Genomic DNA, 15,895 nt, shown 5'->3' on the forward strand with positions numbered 1-15,895 from the left:
CAAGTCCTATAATCTTAATGTTTTACCACATTTCCAAATTAGATTGATTTATAAACCACCAGTAAATGTTTAATTTGTCCACTCTGGTCTGGGATTTACCAAATAAAACCATTGCAATATTGTGACTGTGTTGGTTTCACATCATCCAATAGGTCTGTGCTTTAACACCAAAAAGCAAGACAAATGTCAACAGTATGTTGTGAAAACAAGAAATATATTGACAGTAATAATCTCTCTCTGTTCTCAGACACAGCAGAGTAACAGCCTAAATGTCAAAATGCCCTCACATGAATCCGTGTGTGCAACCGGGCTGAGTATTCTCACCTGCAGATATTAGTGTTGTTCCCTCACTTCACCCTTCAGCTGCATTCGGTTTGCTTGGTTAGGCCATTGCTCACATGCACAGAGAAGGGGGAAAGGCTGCTCAGTCAGGTGTTTTCTGGCAAGAGAGTGGGTAAAAATCTCAAAAGAATGGACTGAACTTTGAGGACAAGCTCTGCATCTAAAGCAAGGCATGAAAAGTCCCAAATCATCAAACTGCAATCCTGTAATTGCTGAGAATTTGGGTTTTGGGGCCTGTAATGGAAACAACTGAGAAAATGTTAAGCAACTCTTCGCTAATAAGAAACACATTCTTGCAAAGAAGGTTATTTTTACAATGCTAAGCTAACCTGTGCTCATAGAACAAAGGAACACAGCTACTAAATACTAAGCTAGCTCGTAACATTAATGGTATTGTCTCCTCTTCCTGTGTGATGCATTTAACGTGAGAGTGAGAACTATGCTTCCCTGGACCTATGCTTACTTTCCTACCTCAGAGGGGTTGTGCTGTGCTAAACTGACTCACCCAACTGCTGTTTCAGTTTGTGCTCCTGAGCCAGGCTTGCTTACTTTAGTGACCACGCCATCTTGAGCAAACTCTGTTCTGGGTCTGCTTTCCGTTGTCTATCGGCGGAGCCGGCCTGCTCTTAATGTTGTATTTCAGGTTTTAAAGGTGTATTTATTTATCTGTTTATGTAAAAGGGACAATGCACATCAATTGACATTTTTGTTGTTTACACTCAAAATGTAAACGATCCACATTTAGCAAAAAAACTTGTTTTCATCTGTAGTCCCTTGGCAGGTCAACACATCATTGTATTACATTACTAAAAAGAATGTAAGAGAGATAGAAAACTAATTAATTATGGAGAAGAAGAGAAAAGTTGTGTTGTGGGAAACATTGAACATTAAGAAAATGTATGTTCAGTTAAAGTCTTTTCAATAAGAATCCATCTTCCAACATGTTTGTCTCCAGCATGTGACCTGTAACATCTGTCTGCTTACCTCTCTCCGCCTGTGCATCTTGAATACAATTCCTCAGTCGATCTCCACTCCTGCAATGGCGGAGTTAAATCAGCACCCCCTCATGTGAGGTGTCAGTCTGACCTTGTCCTAACCCCGCCCACTTCTCTAAAGACAATACACGGATATCATAACATTACAAACAGTAGTTTTGCTAAATGTTGCTATAGGCGCAAGACGAGTCTTATTAATAATGTTAAGCCTAGCCTAACCTTTATCAAATGTTCTTAGTCATTGTCCTGTAAAATGTAGATCTAGTACAAATATACATTATCATCCAAAAGTTTAGATTCACATATGTATTGATGTTTTTCTTCTTGTCTTCAATAAAGCTTATTTTAATTTATAGCTAAAACAGTACAATAAAAACACCAAATGTAATAATAATTATTAATTTTTTTTTGTTTTCCAGTCCAGAAAAGCGTAAGTGACCCTTGATCCTTATTGAACCACAACGGCGCAATTGGGCTTTAAATATTTTGGGAACACTTTTTTTCTTTGGGCCCCCCGCAGTCTACTCTGGTACGATCAAATACATTCAAACTAAAATTAGTCAGTCCATTGCATGTTAATCTGATATTCTGTAATCCAATTCCAACTGCTAATTCCAATATGCTACCCAGATCTAAGTGCATTATTCAAGTTATTCAAGCTATTCAAGTTTTTATATGCATGCCCCTTGTCCTAATAATGTTAAGTATTAGATATTTTTAACACACTTTAACTGACCCCTAACTATAAAAAAGGTGTACCAACAGTCCAGTGGTTGTAATTTGAGTTTCGTGCTAACCATTGTATAAACTGAAAGCGAGGAACACAGTTCTGGAGAACAAAGAGGGAATTTTGTTAAAAAAAAAACTTTGGACGTTCTACTTGCTTTCCTCTACTCAGACTTCTGAAGCCTCACGTTAGCTTTGGCTAAAGTTCAGGTTGCACCTTTCCGCAGAATGACTAACTGTGGATTTTGTCCTCCCTCTCTCTTACATTGGAGTTGTGTTAGGAGGAGATCTTTATCACGGCTAGTATGGACAGGAGGATAAATTACAGCAACAAAAACTATATAAATGCCAATGAGGGTCTGTTGATTTAAGACAGGCATTACAAATGTTAACCTCTTTTTTAGAATACCTATTTGATGGTTTGTTGCAACAGTTTCAAAAAGAGTGGACAAAGATGACTTAGTGAATGGATATTTTTCTGATCAAGAAAAGTGATCAGGTCAAGAATTTGACAACTTTTTATGCATTTTGTCATTGAATCAGGAAATACCCTCTTTTCAGATTTTCATCTGACAGGCAGCTTTCTGTTTTTGCTGTTGGCTGTGTTTTCCATTGATAGAGTGGGCCGGTCAGGAGCATAAATGAGTACACGGTTCGCACAGCCGGCAGGTCACTACCCAACTGGGAGCCCTTAAATGAGTGCAACCTTTAAAAGAACTGTTGTTTGCTGAACCAAAAAAACCTGTGGTTACAGTGGAGAAAAAAAAGAACAAGTACTTTTTGTTGTAAGCACTAAGATACCACAAACAAGAACCTGCTGCTGATCATGCCTGACAGTCTGGCAGGGCAATTTGACAAAGATTTACAGATGTATCAAACATTTCTGATTTTTGTTGAGTTGTTGATCTGCTTTTTAGTATTCCATTATGAAAGCAGCTCTGCTTCTTCAGCCGTTGGTGCCTCGTGGCCTTTGTTACATCAAAATGTAGACTAAACAATCAGGGTGACGTGAATGAGGCATTTTCTATAAACTTTACTTGTTAAAGACGAACCCGTGACTATTATTAGAGTTTTCATGCTGGGATTTTAATTGGGTTTCAGTTAAATGCAGACCCACAAGCATTTTGCAAATTAAGTAATAAACGGCCTAAATCAGTCCTTGGCTAAAAAAGCAGCAAGGACACAAAGGCAAACACATTCCCATGTCTTAGTTTGAAATTGATTTTGCAGCACTAAGCACTAACTAATAATTAACTAAGTTTATTAACTATCATACAACTTTCAAGAGACATTTTCTAGATGATTAACAGTCAGGTAAAATCAAACACAGTTGCTTACTTCTAACCCATTGACAATACACACTTTTGACTAAATAGCTGCTTAAATACTGCAGAATTAGGTTTATATTTATACACAACGACCATTTATTGGCAGAAAATATAATGTGCTGGATTATATTTTATAATAATATTAATAATGTTTAACCACTTAGTTAAGGAAAGTCGTTGGATACTGGTTACATATTCGACTTTAATTCTGTTTGAAACATCCTTTCATTGGCACTAAAGGCAAAGACAGAATACGTGCTTAATAAATGTAATTTATATTGTAGTGCGCAGGGTTGGTATTCTTTGGCGATTATTTGTGGTTTAATTTTCTTTTTTAAGCTTTGTTCTTGAAGTATACTAAGGAATGGCTTCAATTAGCAACCAGCTAATTAAATGGAAACATTTGTGATAAAGAAAAATCCTCTTGCAACCAGTAGTTGGTGTTGAACATTATGTTGCTATTAGCAACACCATCCATTGCAGTAATTAGAGATTTTAAATTACTTTTCTGCTGTTGGTTTAGTGCTAACCAAGCTGGCTGCTACACTAGCTGTCTGAGGCTGAACTCTGTCTTTTCTATGTTTACTAGATTAATTACTGTGTTAATTACTGTTGCCCTTTCTTTATGATACTTTGTTTTGTCCTGGCATGAGGGGAAATGTAGTTTATTTGTCAGTAAGGCTCTACTTTTTTTGTTGTTGTTGTTAGTGTTATTTATTTTCAAATTTATGCTGTAACTCTTGTTTGCAGAGTCTCGTCTTCTCTTATTGGTAACCATGATAATAGGATTTATTTTTTAATAATAATCAGAATACAATTTATTTATATAGAATTTTTCATGGTACTCAAAGACCCTTTACAATAAAGCAAATACATTTAGCACATTAAAAACTGATAAAGTAAATTTACCAACACATAAAAACAAGCATTAAAGTGAAACAACAAAACCCGCAACTAACCATGGATAAAATGTGAAACTATTGTAGATGGAAGGCTAATCTGAAGAGTTGTGTTTTAGTGAGTGATTTGAAGGTGTCCGGGGGCCTTTTGCACGGAACCTGGATGAGTGGTTATGCCGGGATATTCAAGTTATCCTGGATGAATTTACCTTTGACTTGGTTGCACGAAACCAGGTTGAACCCTGCCAAGTAACCATGGGGATTTATTTTTGCGGCTAGCCTGGACCAGAACAGGCTAACCGCGAAGCTAAGATTAATTCTGAAGCCCCGATCCGACATAAGCGTGTTTAGCAGTTATTCCGTTGTCTTCTGAAGGTGTTATGCTTTATTTTTTTATTAAAATATATTACTTGTCACTACTGTTGTCCCGAGTTTGATTTACTGTAAATCACTACTATTGCAGTTAGATGGTTAGAAATGGTTGCACTGGCACCTAGATGCGAAGTGACAATCTGGAGAGTCTGGACTTCTCCCGGTGGAACGGTAGTGTGTCGAGGCTGCCTGCCTGCCGGCAGACCTGTGCATCGCATCAGTGTCGACTCTCTCTGTAAAAGTAGAGATGAGCAGGGCGGCGTCCATGGTCTGTGCAGCTTCAGGTGTATACAGGCCGTGGTCAGGAGATTAAGTGGGACAATGTGGAGATTTGCCCATATGATATTAGTGGCAGACTAGTCAGAGACCAATACATTCATATTTCGTTTTCTTGTTGCTTGTCCTTCTCTAATAAAGCATAGTTTGTGTTACACCTTAATATGTAGGCCTAATGTTTTATTATAGCTTACTTTGGTTTCCTAACCTTCTCAATAAGTCTCACATCCCTGGACCAATAACGAGGCCTATATACGTAGATAGTGTAGTCTACATTCATCACACCCGGAACACCGCAATTCTTCTTAATCTTTTTTATTTTGGTGATGTCACTTGTCAGAAGAATAAAACAACCTTAATATTGTTTTACATATATGCTCACAGCATGTATTGAAGTCACTTACTACTTTTTCTAGTTTTTTGTCCCTTACTGATTTTTCTGTATGAACATTAATTGTACAAAGAATTAGACATAGCTTATAGAGATTTGTGCATATGGTTGTTAAACAGGTTCTCGCGTTGTGAATAAGGGTTTGAAATTAAGCCTAGAGTCCTTAGGGTACGTTTCTCAAGGAACATTAATTCCCTCCTCTCACTTTTAAGGCAAAGTAAATTAAATAATATTACATTTCATTTAAATTGTGCTTTACATGGTAGGCTACTCAAAAGATACTTTAAGGTAAAACCAGCACATTTATTACATAAAAACAGATACAGCAATAAAACCAACACATGAAACTAGCATATTTAAAGCAATTAAAACAGTGCAGCCTACAACTTAAAAAAATGTGGAGTGACTAGTATGCTAAGTAGATATTTTTACATCGTTACACATTCAGTCGGTCCGCTGTAGTCTGTTGGGCTTTTAATCAACGTTTGATAACAGCTGTATTTCCCTTTTTGCATATTATATTCTTCACCTCCTCATTGCTGTCCACTAGAAGCTGCTGCTCATTGATTGAAAGATATGCCACATGCGTCTTCTCCATTTCTGCATCAGTAAATCTGTGATCGATACCGTGGTCTATTTAAGAAAGCCATGAACGTGCACTAATCCCAGCTATCAACACCTGGCTTGACATAGCTTCACCTGTTCATCCTGGCTCGGCAAACGTGCAACCAATTTAGCCGCGATGAGCGGATCACACTGAGTCAAGCTACGCTTTTTCACTTATCCTGGATATCTTTATTCTACTTTCGTGCAACAGGCCCCAGGTCAGTCCAGTCATGGATGTGTATGGGTAGAGAGTTCCAGAGGGAGGACGATGCAGTGGTGAAAGCTTTGTTACCCCAGGTTGGGTGCTCTGTCCTGAGTGGTGGGAAGAGGAGCTTTCTCTCAGAGGTACCAATACATTTCACTCAACTCGTCTCGCAGTTGTTCAGTGTTTTCAAACTTCAATGGCCACATTTTGTTTGACGTGTGTTTTACTCACTGCAAAGCTGTGCACCTGCAGTATGTACAAAGGGAGAGCAGAAGGTTAGTGCTTACATTTTCTCGGTTATCCTTCCTTTTCTTTTTGTGAAATTAATACCTGGAATACAATTTGGCATCTTCTGCATTCAATGTTAAACAGAGTAAAAAGACAAATTTACAATTTAGTAAGACTTGCTTTTGATTACCATACTATGAGACTACAGATGGTATTAATTCACTAGTGTTTTAGTGAATGCCTCCTAAGATGATTGTAAAAGACCGCGCATTCTTTAAAAAACAGCAACCCCAAACTTTGACTGACCACAGTAATTCTGTGAAGACCACCCTGGTTTACCTTTGTGTCTTAAACCTATAACCTGCGAAGCTATAGAGGCATGAGTCTTCATTTGAATTGTGACCCTAACTTGCCTTCTACAACGAAGCAAGATTAAGTGCTGGCATACGCCCTGTATCAAACGTTGTGTTGTTCTGTCTTCAGATAAAGATTTGCAGTGTAAATTATTCCGGTTATAAAAACCTCCATCACAAGTATACACACCGATTTGATCTTATTTTTCTCATCACTATGCTTAGATTGAGTCTATCAGCTATTCCCCAAATGTCCGACATTCATATCTGTATCCATTTGACAAGTTTGAAGGAAGAAGAAAAAGCTTTTTTGATGATAATTAGGGCTGAGTATAAGACAGCAAATTTTTGGATTCTGGATGTCTTTAAATTATTCCACTTGTGCATATCCAAGTCTAAAGAGCTATGAATTACGGCTGATATGAAAAGCAGAGACAGAGGAAAGCATCAGTTGCGATACTGATACCTTAGTGCTGCAGGCCCTGAGGCTGCCGCTCCTCTGCTTTCCAATGGGAGGCAGATAAAGTAATCATTAGAAAAGGCTTGAGAGAGAGAGAGAGAAATAACAGGTTTCAACTCCCCTCCCTGCTCTCCCCTGATTCTCTTTGAACTCGCCAGAGAAGCCAGAGAAGCCCAGTGCTTCCGACATCTAACCCATGTGCTCAACCTGCGGAGCTGACTCCCGCTCACTTCCTCAACTGCCTGCTTCAGAACGAGGGCCAAAGTTGAAGGAGAGAAGCTGACACACCCCTTAGCTCCAGTAATGACCCATGGCACACTGTATGCTTCTTTTGCTCTGCTGCTTGTGTAGAACAGTTTTAGCCTGAAGATAAGTGGTTTTACAACAGTAAGTGCAGCAAAACACATTTTGAATAAATGTGTTGAATGGTAAATAGGAATGCACTATGACTTTTAATAGTAAAGCCAAGCCAACTTAAAGTTCACATTTAATGTTGTACGTAAAGATCTTATGAGCATAGTCATTTACATCATTTACATCATTGTGGTGAAAGACTGATTTCCTTTGTGTTGGCTCTTTCAACAAGTTGGTAATATCCCATTATTGTCCATCACCTGTCTTAGTTTCAGTGTAAATTACTGTGTATAGTGTGTGTGTGTGTGTGTGTGTGTGTATATATATATATATATATATATATATATATATATATGTATATGTCATACATTTCTTAACTGACAGCATTTTTATATAATTGTAACATGCCTTATTTGACTGTTTTCTCTATTGTTACTGTGACTATTGATTAGTTATTAATAATGAGTACTACTACATTGCATTCCGTACACAGTCAACATTATAGTCCTATCCATTTTCCTATTTATTATCAGTTTCTTATTTTATTCTATTTAATGTTATGTTACTTTATTGTTTTATATTTTATTTTGTCAATTTTAGTTATTGTATGTAATTTGACTGCCTCATTTGTGTTTTGATGATTTATGTGAAGTAGCTAATGTGACACTGCAAGGTACTCTGTTTATTTACAGTGTCTATGTCTACTATGCATATTGTGTGAGATCCATATTAGAAAAAGATTTGGCTTTGATTTGGAATCTCACTTCAGTTCATGAAATATGGAAAGCTGTTGACGTCAGACCAGCAAACCTTACCAGACCGTCAGTCAGTGGAAGTTATATATGTAACCTGGCCCTCCCTGACAGTCTACATGCTTCATCAACCCAGTCCGGGTTCTTAGTGGTTTGCAGACCTTGGTTTGTGGAGAACCTAAACTGCTTCAATAGAATTCTCCCATTAAGACTCCTGTCTCAGACATTGAGCAGCAGATAGTTTTCCCAACACCACCCAACAGAGCTCTCCGCCAGACTCCTACCATCTACTTCTTGCTTTCACAGATATATCCCACACGAGAGGATTGAAGAGATGATCCTAGAGGTGGCATCTCAAATTCGAGGAGTAAAGAGTGAACAAGAAAGGTGACAGCACAGATCCCTGAGTCAACCCTTGGTAAGCCTTAACACTGCTCGAAAGCCGAACGAAATGCTGCCTGTTTGAGAGCAAGTCATTTATTTCACGGTTGAGGCACCTCTTTAGATTTCAGGGCTATGTTCGAACTGTATTCAGGTCTGGTGTACTGCTTAGATCCTGGTTAGGTTGATGTTGTTGTGAGTTATTACTGTGTCCAATATCTTAAATCATCATTTAAATATTATTACTTTTAGTCTAATTTTAAATGAAAGTTTTTATCATGCACTTTATTTTTCCAGGTCTTCTAAGCTTTCTGACGCTACAAGTTTTGGTATATATATATGATGTTGCTATTGTTACAGGTGTTCTTGTCTATTGCCAGGTTAGCAGAAAAGGTACAGTTTATCTGTTTGCACCAGAAAGTGATACAGTGCAAATAATGGCTGATGAAAGATTTGATCAATTTCATCATAGGTTTTGTTTTTTAAAGATTATTTGTTCAGTTATACTCTCTTTTTAAATAAAAAATGTTGTTGGCAAATATTGTCGGACAGACATTTCATTGACTGAATTAGCACTAGTGCTTTGAAATGTAGCTCAAATCTGTCACAGCTGGGAAAGCAATGCTGTGTAACATACAAATAACTCATATAAGAGGTGTGTCAGTTTCAAAGTCTCATTAAAGTTGGTTTTTTAGGTCTTAGCTTTGATTTTGCTGCTGCATTCTCCTGCAGCCCTGTCCAGCCAAATGTCCATGTTTTTTGTAAAGTTGTCAGAATTTAGACTAGACAGATACTAGATTACATATTTTATTTAGTAGATTGGTGTCTTTATACATTTATGACTGTACTCTAGAATCAGATAAGCCAGATGCAATGATTGAACTGTTAAATTATTCATTGTTATTCTTTAAATAAAAACAGATGTGTGTCTCAGGGGAGGAAAAAGAAACAGATCAGGTTTCACCTGCAGTGTTAGCCATCTGCGCTATTCAGGAATGCCCTCATTCTTGTCTAAAATAATTATTAAAATAAAGGTGAACTGATGTAACTTTGTGTGCATTTATCTTTGGTAATGGAAGGGAAGCACCTTAAGCTGCAGAATTTGAGATATCAATTAAAAGTCCTGGGTGCAAGTTGACTCACCAAATCTTAGAGTCAAAGAGATAAAAAAGAAACCTTTTTTAGCACCAATATGCATTGAGCATAATTCTTCTTCTTCTTTTTTGGTCCAAGCTCTGTTTTTGCTATAGGTGAACTATTTTTCTTTTAATATGGTATTTAAGAGAACAACCTTAGCAAATACTTTAGTTGCTGTGGTTGAGTTACTGCTGACTATTGGCAAATCTCATAAATCAGTTTAAGCTCGAATCCTTGTATACTTTCAAATTAAGTTGCATGGCACCAGTTTGAAAAAGTCTTGGCTTAAATCAACATTGTAAATATGTGGGTTGCAATTAAATGTTTTGGTGTAAGACAGTGAGTTAATTTCAATGCATGCAAAGATGCAGCGAGAGTGGGCCAGATTGTGACCCTGACAAGTAATGCTCCTTAGGTTCTTAAGAGACAAAGAAAAACATACTATGTGAAATGCATTTGACTTTCTTCTTTATCGAAGAAGGCGAACATCTGGGGGGCAGAACATCCACACTGTGCTCCCTATGCACATCCACCCACATGTAGAGTGTCTCCTTACTTTGGTGACATTGTGTGTAGTGAAAGGAAGCCTCTATTATAAATGGTTCTATTAAGTGCCCTCAATGGAGGATTTTTAAGAAGCCTTGTGGTTATGATGGCTCCCACCTTCTCGCTTTTGCGCGTCTTCTTAGCTCCAACCGAACCTAAGAGCACTAAAACACTTCTTCTCACGTCTCCTCGTATCTTTTCAACAAGAGAGAAAAGAAGATGACTTCTCTCTCTTATACTAGCCCTTATGCATATCTTAGGCACTTTTAAAAGGAGGCCTTCAGAATTCAGCAGGGCCGTTAGGTATTCAGCCAGGCCAGCTTATGGTAGGGATGAATGCAGATCAGTGCTTTTACTGGAGGATGTTTGATATATCTAAAAATCCCTCGTAGAAATGATTATGGATTCTGGGGGCATCTTGGGCCCTGTTTGAATAGGGTGAGCTGCAGGCTGATTCCACAGCTAAGAAGAACAGAGGAGATCAGCCTTCATTGTCAGGCCTGACAAGATTAAGCCGACTCAAAAAGCTGATCAAACCAAGCACGATTCTGCGTGGCGAGGCGAGAAGTGGTGGCATAGGTGGCTGCTCTGAGGTGTAAACAGAATTCTGACATTAACAGGGACCCTTCATCTCACCCTGCAGGGCCAGACAGAGGCCGTACCCTCCCTTGCGGCACCACAACCACCTTGTGAGGAGACGCGATGACCATGAAATCCTTATCTCCCTCACTTCAGCACAAGCAGATATTGCTACACAGCGGCATGGCTGCTACAGTAAAGTAAGTAGCAGTCTGAGTTTATCTGTCTGCAAAGGGATGAATAAACTGGTTTGGTTTCCTTTTCTGCAGAAGTGATCATTATCTTTAACCTCATTATTCTGGTGGGCCTTTATGTGTGTGAATATGTAAGAAATTTCCCTCACCTCAGTTGCATAGTTTTTTTTCTTTTTTGCTCTGTTAATAACTGTCGCCTAGTAATGAATGTGGTTATTAAAGGAACAGCTGTACAGAATGGTACTAACATAAATTTGAATTTCTGCTGGAGCAGACAGACCCATTTAATAGCATAACAGATAAATACATCTCATTTGAAATGTCACCTCATGCACCCTTCACCCATCTTCAGTTATTCTGTTTTATGTGTGGTCTCTTATGACCAGCCATGCTAGTTGATTATAATATTAGAAGAGTTGCTTGCTCAGCAGTCAAAAGTATTACAGCCTTCACTACTGTAACAGCCATGTGTCTTCCTCTCGACATTTTCATATCCTATGCAAATACAGACCCAATGGAGCCAGTAATCATTCATCAGGAAACTGTCTCCAAATGGTAACTGCTTATGTCCTGCTCATTCATTATTCATCACCATGGACGGGTCAGGCGGCGAGAGGCTCCACTAGCACCACATACACAGTCAGCCTAATTCCACTGTTTATCTCTCTCACTCGCGGTATTGAAATAAGGGAAAAGTCCAATGCTCACTTATCTGGCTCTCTGCTGAGTATCAGAAGTGAGGCTGTGTTCACTTCTCCACACTTGGTATTAATAAAACACCTTGCCCGCTGCTGATACTCCTGTTCATAACTGTGCTTAATGAGAAATGTCTGCATACACTACACAGAACCGCAGTGAGTGCACAATCACAAAACAAGAGGGAAAAGTGTTTAGGGGGACTGGAGGCAGAGTTTGTTATCACGAATGTGACAGGCAATAGGACATCAGTGCTCTCACAAACAGGCCAATATACAAAGACCTTGGTAGAAACAGTCTTATCTTTAGTCTTGCTCCTGCTATCGTGTGCAGTGTTTAATTCAAATTACACAGAGGCAGCAAAAGTATCACACCAACATGTTAACCTAGCAAAAGAAGAAAAACGAGCTTCCCTTGTAGCAGCAACACCATGCTACTGTGTCTTTCTGGCGTCTCGTCTTTATCCCTGCAGGAATTTTCTGTCTGTGTAATAATAACTACTTCAAAGCGAATACGCTTCCCTGAATGTGTTGTGCATGCATTTAGAGGTCTATCTTCCTCTGTTAGGATTTCCTGCAGTAGACTACAGGTAAACACACCAAAGGCAAATGCATGCCAACCTGCTGGCTGTAGTCTGTCACCATGTGAGTCAACTGTCTGGGTTTTTAGTTTGATTTGTTTTCAAGCAAGAGCCCGTTAATGTGATGGATGATTTCCATGTGTGTTATTCATCAAGGCTGTGGAGTGGGTTGCTTGTCACCATTGAAATGAATGGGTAAAACAACAATTCGTGTAATGCTATGGAACTATAGACTGGCAAAATTTGAAGTTACTTTGCTAATGGAACACATCCAGAAATATTATTTGCATTTTGTCCTCAAGTCGGCTGATAAGCTAAATTTGTGATTGTTGACTTTTGCCCTACAGCGACAACTTCAGCAGGGGATGCCATGAGTTTTCAGTTTTCAGCTGTGAAGTTTATAGAAAGGGCCAGGGTACATCCCCTCTAGTCTGTCATCATACTTAAGTGGAGCATTGTCTGGGCCCTGCAGCTCCCCCAGATAAAACTGCCAGTGGTGCAATTTCCCCAAAACCCTTAGGGCCAATAATTCTCTTTGTAGGTTGTCTGACAATTTGCTAAGCAGTTGAGTCAGGGACACAGGGAGACTGAGAAGTGCTGCAGCCTACAGAGTGTTCACAAGAGGTTCTGCAGACTATTCTGCAAGGTCACGTGAACCATTAGACTTTCAAATGTCATCAATAGCAGTGAAAAGGGAAATATCAAATCCTATTCACGGAATTTATGGCGATGAGATGTGCAAGCACACAGCAAGTTAATGAATTATTATAATACAACAGGGCTTTTCTTTCAGGGTGCAAATAGTTCTTTAGTGGTGATAATCAAAAAGAAAAAAATCCAACAGAAGTATGTTGAGTCAGATGAGCTGGAAGGCGAAAGGTGGAGAGGATTTTTGTGTACCACTCTATCTAGCACTGGTGCTTTCTGGGCAACAAGATTTAGCGCCTCATATGCGTTAATCACTCTGCCACGTGTAAAAATTGCACCAACGGAGGGCGTTGGCTTGAAGCTAGAATGACATGCATTCATGGGACGCTCTGACTGATGTACTACTGTACATACAGGAAGCCAAGTCCTGTAATGATACAAAAAATTTTCCCATCCTCTTGTCATGTCACAGACATGATTGGGAGATAAGTTGTTTTTTTTCAATTTTTTTTTTTTATCAAGCCATCTGTAATGCTGCAAAACTATTACTATGCTGTTCACAAGGACACACTGAAAACTTATAATTATGCAAAAATCTGTTGTGCTGTCTGTGTCTGTGTATGTGTGTGTGGGTTTGGGGGGTGGGGGGCAGACAAGAGTCAGTCATAAAATTTATATTTGGTGCAATTACCCATGGAAGTGAAATCATATTTCCAATCTTTTCACATTTTTCCCCTCACAGTAAACTATTCACGATCATCCTGTCATTGATTGTAAGAATGAAATTGCCTACTACAATCTGGTATAGAATTGACAAAGGGATGCCATGGGGGAACTAAATGACAAACGAGAGGACACGATGAAAGACAGCACTTTAATTCACCACAGCTGATTTGGTAATAAAACTCGAGCCCATTTCACAGTATAGCCAATTATGTCTTCAGTAAGTTCTGCCATCACTGCTTGAGTTTTAGTCCACACATCCAAGTCTGTGGCATATTGATGTATGGTATTATGAATGTGAAATACCTTGACATATATTGACATATACAATTATGCTGATACCACACATAATTAAACAGCAAACTATAATTAAATTAACTCCGCACATTATTATAACTTGTCAACAATTTAAAGCCCTGTCCACTTTGACAACTTTTACTTTACAACGAGCTCTCTTGACTAATTTTGCGAGGCAAAACACACAAGGGCTCCAAGGTGACATGACGTATGAGTCAATTCTTCATGTGAGGGAAGCCATTAATTAGGATGTCAAATCTGGGGAGCATCCTTGCCTTCATTTTTCTTCTTAATTGGGGAATAATTTGGAATTTGGAGAGGCGGCAGATCACATGTAATGAAGATTGACACCTGTTATTTCTCCCTGTCTCTACCACCCACAGCAGACTAGGATTTATTAATGGCCGTGCCCTTTTGTAAGGTTACATCCACACGCTTCTTCTGAGCTTGCTGTGCATTCAAGGGTCATGTCCCTATAGACAGCGACGATTGTTGGGTTCCTGGGCGCCACCCTTCAGGGCAGACCTGGATGATAGAAGAAGACTGCTCTCTCGAGCTTGACTGCTCATATCCCATGTAACAGCTGTCTCTTCCAGAGTGATGACTTAATTTTGACTGCAACAATCCCTCCTGGAATGCTCCTCAATGGTATTTCCCCCTTGAAACTAATATCCGCGTTAACATATGTCAAAAGGTCAAATACGTGTGTTTCCACCTTTCACACAGCACACTCTTGCTATGATCGGCCCACCCTGAAATTAAAGCTGCCGCCTGGATGTGGAAAGAAGATTAATTGCCCTCTACAGTCTGGTTGTACTTAATCTCACATCCTTGAAGTGTGGCTATGTGAGATTAGGCTGCACTAAGCCACTGAGCGCTTGGTGTACACACAGACAGGGACATTTCTAATTGCATGCACACATATGTAAAACAAAATACAGATGGCTATGTATGTTGCTACCCAAACATTACGAGGTCCAACCTCAACAAAAATGTAAATCAATGCTGCACGCACGCACGCACACCTGCCTGCATGCACGCCTGCCTGACTGCTCGCCTGCCTGCTAAACCGACCACCAAATGTCAATCTTCAGTCCAGATTAATTCACCGGAGACAACCAACCCGTACTGTGTTGTCACAGGACAGAGAATCTTATTCAAACCTGAGCTCTGTCAGGCCGCTGCTCATCTTTTTTGTTCCCACAAAACCACATTAAATGAGAGAGGGTGGGAGGTGTGTGGAAAGTAACTTGTCTGAAACAAGAACAACACCTCCCATAGAAAGCAGGACTAAATAATCATGGTTTGCATGCAGCAGATTGGGCAGCTTGAACGGGTTAAGCATGAGTAGATTATAAAACGCCGGCACACATCCGTTTCCATACTCTAATCCTCTTAGTGCCCACTCCTAATACCTTTTTATATCTTTCCTATCTTTCACTGAGGTGAAAGATCAGATTAGTTGCCAGGCTTTGACAATATCTTATTACAACCTTATCTAACACCGAGGGGTTGTGAGCTTCCAGTTTGGCGGGGGCAGCCACTTTGCTGGGCACTGACCTTGCTGCCTTTTGTCTAGTAAATGCAGAATAAAGGTTTTTGTGTTGCTGTGGTTATTGAGATAAGTCCCTAAGAGAGAATAATTTGTCCATCAGCCCTTGATTTGTTGATGTATTATTTCCTCGTTTTCCTGTTTGCAACTTAATGTCAGAAATCACTTCCTCTTACTGGTGATGTGGCAATTTGACATGAATTACTTTTGGTGAGTGAAGCAGGGAATGTAATCTAGATGTGTGTGTGTGTGTGTGTGTGTGTGTGTGTGTGGTG

General features: G+C 39.3%; 1 long non-coding RNA gene across 1 annotated transcript in view; it reads left to right on the forward strand.

Moving 5' to 3' along the window:
• LOC117951999 overlaps positions 1-11,185 on the forward strand; it is a 156,558-nt gene extending 145,373 nt beyond the window's left edge. Inside the window, exons 3-4 of the long non-coding RNA XR_004658294.1 lie at positions 8,594-8,705; positions 10,995-11,185. This is a non-coding gene — a long non-coding RNA (uncharacterized LOC117951999). The remainder of the gene's footprint in view (positions 1-8,593; positions 8,706-10,994) is intronic.
• The last annotated feature ends 4,710 nt before the right edge of the window (positions 11,186-15,895 follow it).

This window comes from Etheostoma cragini, chromosome 10 (assembly GCF_013103735.1).
Source record: "Etheostoma cragini isolate CJK2018 chromosome 10, CSU_Ecrag_1.0, whole genome shotgun sequence".
Classification (NCBI taxonomy): Eukaryota; Metazoa; Chordata; class Actinopteri; order Perciformes; family Percidae; genus Etheostoma; species Etheostoma cragini.